This window comes from Onychostruthus taczanowskii, unplaced genomic scaffold, assembly GCF_017590055.1.
Source record: "Onychostruthus taczanowskii isolate IOZ18803 unplaced genomic scaffold, ASM1759005v1 scaffold35, whole genome shotgun sequence".
Taxonomy (NCBI): Eukaryota; Metazoa; Chordata; class Aves; order Passeriformes; family Passeridae; genus Onychostruthus; species Onychostruthus taczanowskii.
In genome coordinates, this window is record NW_024500905.1 from 3,150,128 (window position 1) to 3,166,554 (window position 16,427).

Consider the following 16,427-nt stretch of genomic DNA (forward strand, 5'->3'; position numbering starts at 1 on the left):
CAAAACAGTGAATATTGGCAAACAGTTGTATAACAGTCACTAAAGATTAAGTTGGACTGCTCCACAAATTTTTACATGGCCAACCTCTGCTTGCTTGCCTGAAACAAAAAAAAACTAATTTCTTACTGCTGTTATGAAATCACAGGGAAGTCCAAATGACTCAATACTAATATTTACATACTTGTGTCCTACTCCACTTGTTCTTCGTTATATGTTGACATTGAAGCCCAAAAATGCCAAAACAAATTATTTTTAAAATTTGTAATTTTCTCTACAGCAGTTATGTCTACTAGAATTGACATAATAAGAAGTAAGAGGTAATAACAAAACCCATATCTTTCAAAGCCAATTCTATGTTTCTGAGGTAATACAAAGTCAGTTTCTGACAAGGGTGTAGCATTTCCTCACATGTATAGAAAATAGCTGTATTTTTATCAAGTAGTGATTTTTATCAAGTGTGAAGCTTTCCTTTTGTAAATTAAAAAGTCACTGTGAGGTGGGACATATTAAATCAACTGCTTTTCTTTCTCAGAATGCTATTTTGTGTTCCCCTCAGCTAATTTAAAGGTGACAGCAGCTGAAAGACATGATCTTTCCTCCTCTGGCCATATTCTAGTTAGGCAGACAAGCTTCAATCCCAACTACTGCACTGGTCTTGCAGACCAAATGACCACACTGTGACCAGTGCCAACAAAAGGAAGGCTGGACCATGATGCCTAAGGAGAAATCGGATCTTTCTTTTTTCAGAGCTGGTTACACTTCAGCCATCCTAAAGTCCTCATGAAAATAAAGCTTCATTATAATCTAAGATGATACCACCGGAATTTGCTAAAATAAATTAATCTGTATATCACTTCTACAGAACCCTACAGAAAATCTAAGGGAAAAGGAATAAATCCGTAGCCTCTGAAACTGATTTCTTTTAACATAAGTTATGCAAAGCTAAGTTCATAAAAAGGCAAAGTTATGTGCGAAGTGTAAATCTGCTTAAAAGTTGGGAAGAGTTTTATACATACAAGGTACAGTATTTCAGTTGCAACATCATAAATTGTATTGATATGGCTTACTAAATCTAGACTTATACACACAGCTTCTTGGTATTCTACAGCTTCTAACAGTGCTATTTCTAACTTCCATTTACATTGCAGTGTAAGTGTCAAAAATTCTGCACAAATACAGCTTCAAAAATTCATAAATATTTAAAATCAGGATTAGTGACAATTTAGCCAGTACAGATTTTGTTTTCTTACAGAAGTGCACTTAATTTTGCATTTTGTTTAAAATAAGAACACAAAACCTCATTTAAGTGTACAAGTTAAGATTAAGCTCCTGACAGTTAAGCTGCTTCAGCTGATTAATGGAAGTCATTCCCATCATTTCTCAGTATAAGAGAATATCAGCTTTTAAATTATATTTTTAAATTATACTTTACATAAACACTCAGCATGAAACCTTTAGAACTTTGTCATAAAAACCTGATCACTAAAGTATTCAGCAAGCATAGCTACAAACTGAAAGATTTTTGTCCACCCATCTGCAAAAGATAAATAGGAGAAAAATTAATTCATAGCAAGAAGAAACTTTAAGCTTTCACATTTCACATCTGATTTCTAATGACAGTGCAAGATAAATTATTTGCTTTCACCTTACACTTACTACTGTCCTAGTTTACTGAATACCAGTTTAAAAACTTATACTATTTGGCTTTTAACTTTCAAGTTAAAAGGATATCTTTGAAACGATAACTACGTATTGTCTGAAAATATTTTGGCATTGGCACAGAATCTGCAAAGAATAGCCCAAGCTTTAACTTAATTATCCTTTTACAAGAACTGTGGTTTGAGAAAATACAACAACTTCGTAAACATAATAATCACTAAGAGTAATTGCCTTTGGCAGTAGTGTCCCAAAGCAAGTTTGGATATCCAAGATAAACCATGATTCCTATTCTTTCCCTCTGTACTTTTCAGTTAATATAAAAATTCAAAAGCAAATTAAAATGGTGCATCTAACACTGTACAAGCAAACAAAACACAAGTTTCTGTCAGAGCAACATATTACCATCAATAAATAATGAAATCAGTCAACAAGAGTATGTTACGGAAACTGCAACCCAACTATAAAATCTGCAAAAGTTACATTATTTTCTAGAACAGAAATAGAAAGGAACTGATGGAAGTTTAGATACAGTTACAGAAGCAGCCTGAAATAATCATTATGCTACTTACAGTGTACTTTAATCCCAGATACACTATCCACTTATTGCAACCCCTCTGAACATAGTGGAAGCCACTTATCCCTGCCTAAAAATATTGCAGGGATTTTGAAAGTAATTTAGAACTAAGAAACATGATAATTAGCTGACGTTAAGACAGTAAAACACCATAATTCAAATTGTGTATGTAACAGGCAAGATTAGGATAAATTAAAGCAAGTACACAAAATTCCCAAAAATCAAGCTTCTTCATAACTGATTTCAAGTCCACTTCCTTTATCAGTTTCCATACAATTCCCTGTGCTGATTCACTGCCTTACCTTATCTTGCCCAGCTCCTAGAACTCTGTTTTAACCCACCAGCCTTCAGGCTGCTCACCTGTGCAAAACACTGCAAGTTTTCACAAGTCCAGTTCTACATCTGAATTGGATGTATTCCCTCTAATAGCTGATCATTAAAAGAAGTGAATTATTATTGTGTTTGTAAACATATGTGCTTTGATACCACTGTACAACTCCAAGTAAATTACTTGACTCTGAACATTTTCAATATTAGTAAACTAACATCTCTACACTCCTTCATAAATTCCAACCCATTTATGTTGACTATCTGAATATGCAGCTCAATTTCTGTACATTACCCCCTAAACTACAGCAGAAGAAAACTGTTCAGTTTAGTTGGAAGTCAATACTGTTTAACAAGAAGGAGTTTTAATTTACATTACTTCAGTCATCCTATATACACCTGTAACGTCTCAAGTGAGAGGGATGCAAATGTAGTGTAGAAGGGAAAAGAAACAGTTAGAAAACCACAACAAGATTATATTCATACCTTGCTTCTGCTGTGCCAGCAAGTAAAAGCCTGTAGTATGATGCAAGGAGGGTTGCTGTCAAATTCTGAAACCTGCCTAGTGCTGCAGGCTGATATAAATTCTCCTACTGCAGCAGTGACTTTTGCAGGCAGCCCTACGACACCTTCAAACAGGACCATGAGCATGTTAATTTTGCCCTTTCTAACAACCCCACACAGCAGTAGCCTGAATAAATTAAACCCAGCAGTGTAATTTTTCTGTTATTCAACCTAAATTGCATTAATATTTGACTGCTGAGGCAATACATTTTGTCCATTATATTCACTGAACTACGACCAAACTGGATAGGACTAATTTGTATGGGTATGTTAATGCCATTTTTGTAGCTTACTATGTATTGAAGCAAAAGCCGAGTTCTTTAACCTCTAGCAAATCTAGGCTTCCTTGATGGTCATCAGATAGCCTAAGGAACCAGAAGCAATCACAGGATTCTAAGAACTCAGTCTGCTACTTGTGTGGTACTGTACATGACTCACTTGAGAGTTTCCCTAGGGAATCTTCCAAAGTGGACACTTATCAGAAGTTTCATTACATTTTTAAGTGTTTAAATTCTCTGCCAAGTCACTACTATAGACTTACGCCACCAATTGTGAAATATGACCTTAACTGAAGCACATCTAATAGCTTTGTTAGTTGAAAAAAGTACTAAAACAGATTTATAAATAATGCTTAAAATCCATATGAAAAGCAGCAATGCACCACAAAATCCACCAGCACAATTCATTACATTAGTCACAGGTCTAACAAATGCACATGCTTCACAGAGAAGCATTTACAGTTTTCTTATAAATAAAATGTAGTTCTGGGAAGTAGCAACCACCATCACCAAAAAGGCAGCCGATAAATTCACTGTACTCACTAGGTGCCAGCCCCCCACCAAAATCCCCGTCTTATTCGGGAGACAAACACTGAGCCACTCACAAATCAGCTGCTAAACTTTTTACCATGGCCTCTTAAAGCAAACAAACAAAAATATACCATAAGGTCATACTGTAAACTCATTTACAAGTAGTTTAATCATGCGTGTGCAAGAGGATTGCAAAACAAACTATAGAAAAAAGTGCACTACCTGCCTCCAGATATGCCACCACCATTTCTGACTTAAAAACCCAAACCTACTGATATCCAGCTTAACTGTTACCACTTCACCCAAATGCACAGCTGCTGGGCAGAAACGTGCTATTCAAACAAATTCAAAATGTAGTTAGAGAAAGGGGGAATGATCTACTCACTGTGCATCTGCATCAGTACAAAACTTTCAAGCCTATGCTATTCAAAATGTAGTTAGAGAAAGGGGGAATGATCTACTCACTGTGCATCTGCACCAGTACAAAACTTTCAAGCCTTGGAAATAAAGTGTTTCTATTAAAATATTAAAAAAAAAAAAAGGCAAAGCCCCTGGTTCCTAATTATACAATATTTAGCAATGACCAAATGAAATCGAGCTTCTAGATTTCTGTGATTTTTGCCAAATTTCCACTTAACAATAGTTTTACTTTCACCACTAACCTAGGAGTAATATATTCACAAATACAGTTTTGAAGCCCAAAAAAAGTTTAAATAAACTCTGTTATTAGGATTAGCCTATCAGCAGCTCAGCAAATAGCTTTTAACATACAAAATTTAACATCAAACATTTTTGGTTACAATTTTAGTTGCGTTATATTCACAACTCTAGATTTGTATTTCAAAGACAACACTTCCTATTCTTTCTAGTTTTACATTATTTTTACCTGTCACTATGTAGTTGCAAAATTTCCTACAACTACCCACTTCAAAACAGTTCATTCACTCTGGAAGGTAATCAGTGATGTGACTCCCTTAAATACTCTGGTATTGGAATTAAATCATAGAAAGCCTTTGCAATGAATGTCATCAAGATCTCTCAGAAATCGCTGTCAGACCACAGTATCTACTGTTTGAAGAGTACATAAAAAAACCACTTCTACTGCTCAACACTGCAAGACTTTATTATTCCATCATCAGAAGTATTCTGTGATACTTCCTTGTTTGAAGTCGTGATTATGGAAAGTACATTTCCCTGGTACAGCACACTCAATAAATAATATTTCATACAGAGTAAACCTGAAGTGTAGCTACTTTAAAAGCTCACTAATACAGCATGATAGGACACTACTGATAAGAATCCAGTGCACCCTCCTTAATGCACTGCTCACTTTAGCACCAGTGAAATAGTACCACTGCATCCAGTCATCAATGCAAGAGCTGACATGTCTCATAACAACTGATTTCATCTCCTGGTAGTCAACATTTAATCATTTATTTGGAGCTTTCCCCAGAGTACACCATTTATCATTAACTACTTTAGCCTGTCCTCAAGGCCTCAGCTGAACATGTTTCTTCTCTTCAGACATCATTCCCCAACTTCAAAAAAAAAATCCTTCCTATGGAGAGCTTATAACCAGTAAAGCTAAACTGATATGGTAATGGCACAATCAAACCTTCAGAGAGGTAGTTTTAATTTGATACTACTGACAACGTTAAACTGCTTTTCACTTTAATATGAAACTTTTTTAAAACTATACCATTTACAATTAGTAAGTTACATCCATTTAACAAATAGAATTCTATACTACAGCTGAAATAAGAAATACAAATTCTTCAAGAGAAATAAATTTAAATTTAGCAGACATACGTGAAGTTGTGCTCTATGCGACTAGTGAATAGGGACTTCAGAGAATAATGAACTCTAAAGCAGAAAGAAATAAATATTTATTAAGTGAATGTACTGACACTTAGGGACAAAAATCATTATAGAAGAAAACACATTTGTGAAGGTCAGATGATAAACACAACACTGTAGGCAGAGAAAATCCAAGACAAATAACTTGAACTTTAGATTTTGAAGGGCACTTTGTTGCACTTTACTAGTAGAAATATTTCAAGACCCTAAGTGGCCATAAGTATCTAAAAATAAGAGTCATAATGTACACTTAAACCCAAAGAGCCCTACAGAAACTAGAAGCTTATCTAAGTTTCTGGTATATGTTGTACCTCTGAGACAACACACACATTGCTCTAGAACTAAAGAGCCACAGGACAAGCTGGAAATGCTCTCCAAAGCTCTGTTATCAGAAAAAGCTCTGGAACTTAGGGAGGGAGAATATAAGTATTGCACAAGAAAGGTTCACCTCTCTACTGAAAAAAAAAAAGGAAGAGGAAAGAAAACACAAAAAAATAAAATAGCTTGTCTGAGGTCTATGTGGCACCTTCTCTTTTCAATTTCCTCTATACATTCTTTTCTACTCCAGCAATTTTTAGGAATGGAGTAGCAGGACTGACCAATTGGCATATTATTACTCAGAATTTCTCTACAGGGACAACAATATTGTTAATATAATACTTATTATAGAAGTAAGAAATAAGTATATAAGTATTATTATATATTATATCTAAGTATTGTATATAAGTATTGTATTTATATATATGTATGTATATATGTATATGTTATATATTATATATATTATATAAGTAATAAATACCACAAAGCTCAAACTTAGGGAACAATTATTGGACTGGATTTAATATTAGCTTGTTTGTTCTTTTTAAGATCTAAAAAGACTTAACTAAATACCTTTTAACAGCAAAAATTAACATCATGGCATCCTTCCTAGCAAAGCTGCAAGCACAGTGGAAGCTGTCTCAGGAACTGAATACCATCACCTAAAACCTGTACAGCAAACGAAGAAAGAGATGGCTATCAGAGAGTTAAGAAGGCAAGCATTCAAATTCATACTGACATCTGAATATTTGCCAATTAAATGTTTTTTGTAGCCTAAAGTAGGGGACAAATAATTAAGAATTTAAGACTTTGTCCAGTCTGGCTGCACAAATACTGTATAGTCTGACAGGAAATATCCAGCTTACTTTAGTATTAACCTGAGAGAATTAACACTAACTACCACTGCCCTAGTCCTTTTACATTTTGGCAATACAAATTGATGAGCAACACATACACTACATTCTCTATTTTGAGCTATGAAAGCCTACTCAGCAGATCTTAAGAGAACAAAACATAAGGCAGCTGCCATGACACAGAAGAGATTCACAACGATTTAACTGTACTATCCTAAAATATTTCTAAGACACATACAGCAAGCTCTGCATTAAAATTTATTATTTCATCTATTATAACTAGTTTACTTTTTCATTATATTACCAGCCAAAAAGCCTCAAATTACAAGTAGCCACAGAAGTTTACCCTTCTCCAAAGAAAACCCCCAAAAAATCACAAACAAAATGCAAAACACAAGCCACAGAAACCTTGGGACCAAAGCTTCATGAAACATGAAAAAAATATTTAAGAGTGACTTGGCTTTCCTTAATAATAACAAAAAAAAAAAAGTATTACCTCTGTTAATATTAGCATTAGCTCTATATTAAATCAAGTAAATGACATAGCACTTAATACTGCTCTGATTGCCAGTTTAATTCAGTTCTTGTATTATTTCAATAAAAGCTTTTTACATCTGCCTCACCAAAGAAACCTGCAAAGTGCAGAAAACAATATTTACTAACTGAAATCACATATGACACTGAATGTCCACAAAATATGACATTGTATTTATTCACACAACAGATTTTAAAGCATGCTACTGGTGCACCTTATTCCAAAGTAAAATCAATGGACAAATAAATCAGATTTAAAAAACATACATCAATATACATTTCCTGAGCACCTATAAGAAAAGATCTACAGGTAACATGTATCCCTGTCCCCTTACATAGTTTAAAATGTTGTTTATCTGTATAAGCAAAGAGACAACAGGAAATTCTAATATCCAAGAAGAAAGGTCAGAGGTGCAGTCATTTTCTCTTGTAATAATATTAAGATATATAACATCTCAGAAGTTTTGTAAATCAAAGTATATGACATGAAACACGCGTAAAGACATTGGGGGGGCAGAGGAGAGGTCCTGAGGGGACAGGGGACAGACGTGAGGGAACAGAATTAAAAAGATTCAAGTGCCAAAAGTAGCAAGGAAAAAGACTACGATGCAGAAATATAAGACATGGGTCTTTGAATTCAAAGACAGTAAGTGAGCTTTAGCTAGATGAGGAAAGTAACAGACTACTGAAAAATGGTAGCAGCTGTATTTTGAACAGATTGCAGAGACAGGAATATCAGCAGAGGGAGAAGGTACTTGAAGTACTCCAGATGGCAGATACAGAAACTTCATTTGCAAAGACAGAAAAAGAAAATGTGGTCTTGAAAATGTTATTTGGACAAGGAAGGAGTATATTAATAAAACATGACTGTGGAGTCAAGGAGAAGAAGAAAGGGCTATTCCCAAACAAGTGCCCTCCCTGCGTGAGGGAGGATTACTACACTGTCAGCACACTGCAAACGGCAGGCAAATGAGTTAAGTTTAAAGGAGAACATAAAGAGCTCTGAAACACTCAAAATATTTATAATGATTGAAAACACTTACATGAAATTAAGGACTGAATGAAGACACAGAAAGAGCCATCAAACTCTACAAAGTTTACAGCAACCTAAATATAGGAGATGCAGAGATTTCTACAAACGTTGCACGCTTTGGGGGCAGCGGGAAGAGGGTACAGAAGTGGCAAGATGCTTGCAGCAAGCAGCACCACAAAGGCAGCACAGGGTCAAGGCTGTGACAGCCAGGCAAGTTTCCCTACATCATACGTCCTCTCATTCCCACAAACCTAAAACAGCTTAGTTATGTGTTTTACAAAAAGCCCAACAACACTTTGAAAATATAAATAATTTTTAATTGTGTTGTTGTACCACCTGACAGATGCACAACGGCAACTACCTTCAATTACAATTTTTGTGGTGATTTAAAAGCAAGACTTTCTTTTATTTAAACTAAAATTTGTGCTCTAACTACATGTTTCAATCAGTGTGGGAGTTACTGAAAAATACAGACAGCTACAAAATAGTCTAATACCCTCTACTTGTAATGGTTGCCTGAAAAGACTAAACGTGTTGAGTGACATCAAGAGGGAAAAAAGGTCCCCTTATGTTTCAATAAGATTTTCTTAAAAGAAAAACAACAACTGTGCTTTAAAGGAGAAATTCAAAGATATTAAAAAAAAAAAAAAAGAAAATAACAAGCCCTACAACAAAAGCTAAGATGTCAGAAGAATCTTAACATACTTCCCCGAAGAAGTAGCCCTCCCTGTGTTGGCTTGGTATCTTAATTTGCCTTGGGTTTCAAAACCCTAGGCTTGCCAAGAGCTATTCCATTCAAAACCTCAGGAATTCCATTACTAGTTTTCAGCTAAATTAAAGGAAAATAGAAGCATTCAATGCATGGCAAAAGTATGCACAAAGTGTTTGTTGATACTCATAAACAGACTGAAAAATGTAGCCATGTCTGAAGGATAACTGCTGCATAGTCAACTCAGTTTTGCTCTGCCATGCTGCCAAGCAAAAAGCTAGTCAGTTCAGACAAGCTCAGCATAAGATTGATACATTGCTACCAAGACTGAACACAGCACTGGATCATTCATTTCTCACTTCAAGTTTAAATACAAACTGAAGTCTGCATTTCTGCAGGAGAAAAAAAGGAAACAGTGAGAGTTCTCTCTTTAAAGCAACTGCTTCAACATCTCCATTAGGGAAAAATGTCTCACTATCCTAAGGCATGGCAAAATCAGTCAACTCTCCACCCTGTCAAACATCTTGCAAGTAATGAAATATAGACATTTCATCTCAGAAATTCATCTAGTACTGTGCTGATGAATATCTTTCCAACATTTACACAATTGGGTCTCTTCCAAATCATGGTATTTTATGATTCTCAGCAAGCAGTATTACTGCAATCACATTTGCCCAATAAATAATGGTAAGAATGAAATGTCCCCACCTGCATATTGTGCCAGGTGTCATACTATCACACATGAAGGTAATATCCCTGAGCAAAGCATGGAAGAAAATCTTCAGGAAAGACAAATGCTCCATCTGTGTCAAGGTGTGCAATCCCAGCAGATACAAACGAGTATGCAGTTTAACTTCTTTGGCAGTAGTGACAGGAGAGCAGTGAAAATATCAACACACTATTTTAAACTGCAGCTCCCATGAGAGATCAAAGATCTGTATCTTGCATTAAAAACACAGGAATCTGGGTATATGGGATAGAGAGTTTATTTTACCCTTCGAAAGGCAGGAAATTAAAGCAACTTTTCACCATTGAGTCAGCAGCACCCAGTTCGGATCAGGGGCTTACAGTAACCATCACCACTGTGTGAATGACAGCGGCAGCACCTCAACCCTGCCAGGACCAAAACCACCGTGAAGAAAAGCCAAGCAAAGAGTCAGTTCTTCAGACTGACAACACGGGGCTCTAGTCTATCCTGACTTGGGCACACATACAGGAAAACTATCACTATCTCAGATATGCCAACTGCCCACAGTACTTCACATTTGCTACAAGCACAGACAATTAATACGGTATTTTTGAACTAGATTTTTCTCAACAGAAAAGTAACAAACACAAGTACAAGAAACAGCTGAATAGCAAGATATCCTTGAGCATCTTTTTCATAAGTTTAAAACCTGTATTTGGGGTAGTTTTTAAATCCTGGTCCAAAAATGTACCAACACAGAGATGTTTCTATCTACACCCGAAACAGAACCTAAACAACTATTTCATTTAAAAAAAAAAACAAAAAAAAAACCCAAGAACACAAAACCAAACAATAACAAAATAAAAATAAACAAAAAGAGTCCCAGTTCTGTGAGAAGAAAAAACCGGATCTAGTAACTGGCTGATTCTAGAAGTTGAAGTAAATAAAGGCCATCCAGCATGGTCAGGTATGATTGCAATGCCATGCAACACAAGGATTTTAGATTTGCAGTATCTGAGAGGAACACACCGCCTAACACAGATATTAGTATGACTTTGTTGACTGAGATTCAAGCAAAAAGTTCAGGGATTACCCTGGACTGCCTGAGAAGTCAGTGCCAGATTGCATATCACTCCTGTGACAAGGAGCTTCTCATCTCACTACTCCGCATATGGACGTAAAAGCATTTTAGCAAAAGAACAAAATAAAACATGAAATTACTCTAAGACATGAGAAGGAAACATTCAGTAATCACAATGCCATTTCCACTAATTAGAAAAGAATGCATATAGTCAGTCACAAGCATGCAATAATCATGAATTTTTATTGTATAAACATCAGAAATAAGTTATTAGTTCTTTTTATTTAAGCCAAGAGGTAATTATTTCTGTTGTCATTTGAAGCTTGAGGGGAAAACTGAAATTGTGGAGAATCCCATGGTTGCAGGAAGAGGGAACTCAATAAAGAGTGAGCTTAATTCACCATCATGATTGTTGCCATCCTGCCAGATGCAGTGAAGATGAAGCTTTGAAAAGTACACTGTAGTTGGAGAATACATGACATACGTACTCAGACATTTGTACGCACACATACCTGTATGAGAAAGCACCACACACCTGTTTATCTCCAGTTCAAGTTTAAAAAGAATCGTCACATCTAGCACTGATTACACAGAAGGGCCAACAACAAAAGACGATGTTTAAGAACAGAAAACTGAAGGTCTATTACAACTGCCGTTCTACAACTCATACACAACCAAAAAACCATCTGCATGCCCTACATGAAATTACACACCTCTGAACAGCAGTTTTCAGCCAACAATTCCTCAAAATCGTTTTGATGAAAAAACAGTAGCAGACAAAAATAAAACCCACTACATTTTTACAGAAAATGTTACTTAAGAGCTGCAGATAGGTCATCTCTTCCAGCAGCACCTACTGCTCAGTTACTCATCACCGCTGAGCAAGGAGAGACTACCACCCCTACAGACTTGCACCAGAGTGAATCATATAAGAGCACACTTATCCACTATGGGAAAAATAAATCAAGGTAACTGACCAGTGAAAGCAGGCTGAGCTAATACTGTCCACTTAATGGCTGATTATGCCTAAAGCATGTAACACTGCATATGGATTCTCTGGTGGAAAGGATTATTACGCATGGTAATCCATAGCAGAGAAGGAGAGACAAATGGATGTGGGACACTCCGTAATTTTCACAGATATTAGGGGAGGAAAAAAAAAATAAAAATCAGTGCCTACCCATATCCTGAAACATTAACTACAACCTCTACGATAGGCTGAATAAGACAGATTTTGAAAACCACTAACTACTACAGTTACTTAGGAAGAGAAGTCACAGACTGCCTCCCCAGCATCTGTGTGAAGTTACAATGCGTACCTTACATCAGCCTCATAATCTTCATAGATTTGTTCTGTCTCTTTAGCTACTTGTTACTGCAAAATAAGCTGCCATTTTCTTAGTGGACACACTGATCACTAACTTTCCTTATTTAAGTCTTTTAAATTTAAAAAATCAATATACATGCCAAACAAATTCATTTGTGCAGTAATTTGATGAACATCAGTTATATGAAACAATAAGTACCAAATATTTTTTTTTTAATTAGTTACTATACAAAAGGCCAGATTCCTTCAAAGCACAAAATCAGACACATACTACCCTGTTTTAAGGGGTCTTAAATGTAAATATTCCCAGGGACCATAACCAAATGATGTCTTGAAACCCTAAATGCTATACCGTCTTAATTTCACAGAATTAGGCCAGTATCAAATATACTTTAAACTGGCATCATGTGTCACTGTCACCAAAAGAAACAGACACACCCTGCTCCCCTTACTGCTTGCTTCCATCCCCATCTCTGCGCCAGCACAAATGTTTGTGCAGCAAACTGATCCAGCTCCAAGAGAACCCTTCCTTGCCTGCCCCTCCCCCAGGTTAGTTCAATCCTCAGCCCAGCCCACCACATAACATAGATGCATTTCCTGCACAAAGGAGGAAGCAGCAGGGCAAGGTGGAAGCAAACAGGACCATGTTTTTCAATGGTGGAGCTGGTCTGTGCCAGCTGTGTGCCAACGCAAAGCAGCAGTAGTAGGTTGAAGGCTGGAGTCCTGCAACACCAACAGATGTGTGTGCACCACAGCTCGGGGCCTGCGGTGTGCCACTCCTGCCCTTCCTCTCTGGGATCCCACTCCTCCGCTCACACAGCCGCTGACAGCTGTGCAACTGCCGGGTCAGTCGGGTCAGGGTGCCAAGTCAACTGAAAAATAATTCTACCAAGAAAAAAAAAAAGTAGCTAATTTTCAGCCAGTACAGGTTCGTGTACCAGTTCCCAGTGCAATCCTTACCAGCACAAGGAAGGAAGAGAAGGAAGGAGCTGGGAAAGTGGGAGGTCCAATTTTTATCAGCTTCGAATGCTGTGGAAACACTCAGACACCACCACATTTTAAATTTCAACTTGCCTGCACAGCTGAATGTGACTATTTCAATCATTTTTTTTCCTAAGATTAAACGTTATTCCAAACTTTGCAGGAGCCTAAGCAGCCATAGTCTACTTGGGCACAAGAAGCAATAAGTGAGGCCAGTTCACTACATTAACCACTTTTACCCTTCATATTCAATACAAAAAAGAGGGAGATTTAGTTTCTTGAACTTAATGATAATTTTACCAGATAATTGTTTTAAACATCACTGATTAAGTGACCTCAGATATTTGCATAAGAAGAACATACAAAACATGGCAAAAAACAATTGCAGTCATGTTAAGTATTATCTTAACCACAATTTAGTACTTTCAAGGAATTTAAATGGTTCTGGTAATTAAAACCATCTAACAAACCTCTCTACTCAGAAGTGAATTTCATCCATTATTCAAAAAGTAGTTTTGCTTAAACTACAAGTCCCAGTGATCACAGAAATGAACAAAATCAATTTCAATGAGGTCATAATCAGACACCTAATAAACATGCAGCTACTTTCAAGCTACCTTTTGAACAACAAAGCATCGTAAGTAGGAATACAGACTGTTAGCAACAATCTTTTTAGCTTATAAACAATGGGATTTATAACTGAATTGTTACATTTAGCAGAAACTATTTCTATGCAAAGTAAATGTATGTTTATGTTCATCCAGTTAACAAGAAAATATAATCATATAAACTCAAAAGTTAAGACCTAGCACCATTACAGTGCAAGAACTGAAGTGCAGAATCAGATGCTTTTTCCTGAAAACCAGTCCTCCCAAGTGCCATACATTGTATTTTTCCAATTAATGAAACTCTCTTAGAAAGCTAGATTCTTCTACAGACCACCACCTGCCTATAGCAGCATTTTATAAGATAACTGATCTTGTCTTTAACATAAATTTCTTGTATGATAGAAAAGTGTTCCAAAGTACTCTGCCTGTAAAAATTTTAGAGAAATAAGAACAGTTCATTTTTACTACAATTCACCATCAACTCTTGAGAGAAGACACTGAACTGGAAAGTGAGCAAAACCCTGAAAAGCTATTTATGTATTCATACAACCGCTGGCACACTGTTTCAACAAGCATTTTCAAAGCATTCTTGGCATGGAAGTAAATAAACTCAGGGACTCTCTGTCAAGGAATAAGGTTCTTAATTACATTCCCTTTATCAGTACTTGGACCTGAACTGGTGATTTATACTGATACAGGTTTTTTGTGCTGTTCAAATGCACTTGCTAACAAAGGAAAACACAATGAATTTCCCTGGCAGTTCTGCTGATTTCAACAAAAAAAAACAGAATGCTTATTGGATCTGAACCCGTATATCTTAATACCAAGCCACTTTTAACAGAGCAATAAGTCTTTAAAAATTAGTTTTTCATTTTACTAAATACAAATACACTGTAGAATTAGCAGAACAGATTAAATGACAGGTTCATGATATGAAATTACTGCTAATGTTAACACCATTAAAGATTTACTCAGAGAACTCTTTTTGCTCATTACACTAAACATCATTTTGTCACTAGGCCTTAAAGTTAAAAAGAAAAATCCAGAAATATTTAAAAGTCACAAATAAAATGCTTATTAAATATATTAGTATCGAAGCACAGTTGGCAGTTTTTTAAAAAAAATTACTAAAATCTATCTTGATTTCTATATTATTTCTTCATTGCAATAATAGCATTACTTTCAACTCACAATCCAACAACATCCCTAGTGATTTCTAATTATGATTATTGCATCTTATGCAATGACTTTGAGCAAGATGTAGTGACCTGTAAGATAAAAAGCCATGCGTTTTTCTTTCCAAATTTCAAGTTTAGATGAGCACTCAAGCCAAATCAGTGCTGAGACACTTTTTGATGTCTGTGTGTCTCCAGATCTATCCTTGCTGCATTTACGTGCAGCGCTATGTCACAGGAAGGGCAGTTTAAAATGACGAGGAAGCGAGCTCGGTATCGCTTTCATTCATATGCACAGCACCCCCTGCAAGGGCCGCGGGGCCCCCTCCCCTGGCAGGCTCTGTGCGCGGCTCCCACCCCACCGACCCGACAGAGCTCTCCATGACTCTCGGGGTTCGCACCTCGGACGCCCCCCGGGTTTGCTCACAGACGTGGAACAGCAAACGTACTTGTCCTGGCAGGCATGTGACGGACACAGCTGACCTGGAGGAAGGTGCGAGGGCTTGACAGGTGGCACGAGATGAGACACAACCATCAGACACGCCGAGCAACAAGGAGGCGGTCAGGCAGCCGGGACCGCTCCCCGCGCCAGACCTGCCTCCAACACAGCCACAGCAGGGACAATTTATCGCCTCGTCTTTTGTTTCTAAACTCGCACTCCGGTCGTCCACCCCCGCTCCCGCCCCAGCCCCAGAGTAAGGCAGCGATCCCCCTCCGTGCCCGGCCTTCCCGGCCCAGAAGCAGCCCCGGGCCGGAGCCCTCCGTGCCCGCGGGGGCCCAGCCGCCACCGAGCTCCCGCGTCCGGACCCGCGCGGAAGGAGAAGCGGGTCCTACCGCGGGGCACGTCCCAGCCCGGCTCCCGGGGAGGAAGCCAGACAAGAGGCTGCTCCGGGGCCCGGGGGGCTCCACTGGGAGGGGGCGGCAGCGGAGCCGGCCAGGCACCCCGCGGGAAGGAGTCGGGGGAGGGGGCGAGGACCAGCACCCACCTGGGCCATGAGCCCCGCGCTGGCCGCCGCGCCGGGCCGCCTGTGACGGGCGAGACGGCGGCCCCGCGTCGGGCCGGGGCACAGCTGCGCCTCCGACCGCGGCAGCGACAGGGACGCGCTCTGGGCCGGACCCTGCCCGGCTCCGCTTCCGGAGCGCGGCACGATCGCCTTCCGGGGCAGCGCCCGGGGAGCCGCGGGGCGGGCGGGGCGGGGGTCCCGGGCGGCCGCGGGGCTGCGCCGGGAGCGGCGCGGGGGCCGCCGGGGGGGCAGGGGGCCGCGAAGCGTGTCTTACTGGTTCCTCAGGTTAAAAAAAAAAAAAAATTAAAGCTGTAACTGCACGCAC

General features: G+C 38.4%; 1 protein-coding gene across 4 annotated transcripts in view; it reads right to left on the reverse strand.

Moving 5' to 3' along the window:
* FRS2 (fibroblast growth factor receptor substrate 2) overlaps positions 1–16,213 on the reverse strand; it is a 51,648-nt gene extending 35,435 nt beyond the window's left edge. Inside the window, exons 1-3 of one of the 4 annotated variants that reach the window (XM_041411301.1) lie at positions 16,085–16,213; positions 6,682–6,777; positions 5,743–5,796 (exon numbers count right to left, since the gene is read on the reverse strand). The gene's annotated coding sequence lies outside the window, so the exon portion shown is untranslated. Of the gene's footprint in view, positions 1–5,742; positions 5,797–6,681; positions 6,778–15,547; positions 15,734–16,084 lie in introns of those variants that run through there. The other 3 variants (XM_041411300.1, XM_041411305.1, XM_041411304.1) reach the window with 3 other exon arrangements.
* Positions 16,214–16,427: the final 214 nt, after the last annotated feature.